This window comes from Notothenia coriiceps, unplaced genomic scaffold, assembly GCF_000735185.1.
Source record: "Notothenia coriiceps isolate Sejong01 unplaced genomic scaffold, NC01 NC01_scaffold00006654, whole genome shotgun sequence".
Taxonomy (NCBI): Eukaryota; Metazoa; Chordata; class Actinopteri; order Perciformes; family Nototheniidae; genus Notothenia; species Notothenia coriiceps.
Genome location: NW_011339355.1, coordinates 2,835 through 5,073, shown reverse-complemented (window position 1 = coordinate 5,073; position 2,239 = coordinate 2,835).

The window sequence follows — 2,239 nt, the reverse complement described above, 5'->3', positions numbered from 1 at the left end:
TGTGTGTGTGTGTGTGTGTGTCTCTTGGGTTACCTGTACCTGGAGATCTCAGGCACTCACATTCGTTTAGTGGTCCTTCTCGTTGTGCACGGTTGCCGTCTTGTTCCGCTGAGGGGCCGGGTGACGCCACACTCGTTGATGTCGATCTCACAGTTTGTATCCCTGGAACCGGGCACACAGAAGCAGTGAAACTCCGCTCTCCGTCCAAACATATGGTCGTTCTGACAGGGCTCGAAACCTTCGTTCACATCTTCCTCACACGTCTTCCCCTCGGAACCCCGGTGCGCATCGGCGTCAAAGCCCCTCTCGTTCTCACACACGTGCCGTTGTTCTGCAGCGGTCATCGATGAGGTCGGTCAACGTGCGTTCCGGCGGTCTGTCCTCGAAGCCTTCAGGACATCTGGCCGAAGTATTCCGTTTCAGCTCGGTCCACACCACAGGGTTGGGCTCAGAGCAGGGTTACTCTCACACTCGTCCCCCCTCTCTGTGCCAAGTCATCACCTGCCATCGTCCCCGCGCGATGCCAGTGATACTCTGTCTACCCGGGGGGTGCTTTGGGAGCAGTCTCCCACATGGAGGCGACAAGGAGCAGGCCGTCAGACAGTTCTTTCGGCTTAGGTTGTGCCCATGGTATCGAACACCGTCTTTGGCACAGATCAGGCGTGTCGTTCATGTTTGTTCCACACAGGTAGCCTGCATTCTGGCAGGGTGCGGAGAGAAATTCATTTGCAGTTGGCGTTGCAGATATTCCTGAAAAAAAAAGAGAGAAATAATCATGCATTTCAAAAACACGTCTCACTACAGAGCAGGTTAGCTAAGGCCTTCCAAGTAAGAGCTCGACATTCTGTGCAGGACGAGATCAGCCCTTATTCATTTCTGCTATTAGTCTCAGATCTGCCAGAGTAAGAAATAATTGCACTATTCTGTCGGCTAGTACTGCGTGTGACCGTGTCGCTATCTTGTTTCTATGTAAAAATGTAGTTTTTCACAATAATGATAGCATTCAATTGACATATGACAGTTGCTAGAAAGTATGTGAACCTTGAACTACCTGGCCTTCTGCTATTGGTCATAATGTGTTCTGTCTTCATCTAGTCACACAGATAGAACAAACCAGTTCTGCTTAGCTAAACACACAACAATATATGTTTACTTTTTTATTGAACACCACTGTAAACATTTCACAGTGCAGGCGTGAAAGTATTTGACTTTGGATTTGAATAAACTGGTTGACTCCTTTTGGCAGCAATAACCTAACACGTTCCTATAGTTGCGATTATATCGACTGCACAACGTCAGAGGATTGAACCATTCCTCTTTACAAAACTGTTTCAGTTCAGCAATACTCTTGGGATGTCTGGTGTGAATCGCTCTCTTGAGGTCATGCCACAGCATCTCAATTGGGTTGAGGTCAGGACTCTGACTGGGCCACTCCAGAAGGCCTATTTTCTTCTGTTGAAGCCATTCTGTTGTTGATTGACTTCTGTGCTTTGGGTCCTGTTGCATCACCCATCTTCTGTTGAGCTTCAATTGGTGGACAGATGGCCTTAAGTTCTCCAGAAAAATGTCTTGATAAACTTGAGAATTCATTTTTCCGTTGATGATGGCAATCTGTCCAGGCCCTGAGGCAGCAAAGCAGCCCCAAACCATGATGCTCCCTCCACCATATTTCACAGTTGGGATGAAGTTTTGATGTTGGTGTGCTGTGCCTTTTTTTCTCCACACATAGCGTTGTGTGTTCCTTCCAAACAACTCAACTTTGGTTTCATCTGTCCACAGAATATTTTGTGGAACATCCAGTTGCTCTTTTGCAAACTTCAAACGTGCAGCAATGTTTTTTCTGGACAGCAGTGGCTTCCTCCATTTTATGAACAACTTATGCAGAAATCCAGGTAATTCCAAAGGGTTCACATACTTTTTCTTGCAACTGTAGGCATGGCCCACTAATTAAAAATATATCATTAACAATATACCGTATGTCTCCATTCAGTAGCATCAAACGAGCTGATGTTCTGAAATGACCCTGTGACTGAAATAGCCCCCCCTGGTTTTAAACCTGTTACAGTTATTTGTTCGTAGCTCTAATCTGCTCTTCATGTGTGGGAGAGTCTGGCACGGGTCAGACTGTTCTATCCTTTCATTTATCACACAGCTCAGCCATGCTTACAGTGACTGCTTGCTTTTAACCTTAAAACTGGATCAGATACGTCTTGATGTTTGATGTAGACTGAATGTGATG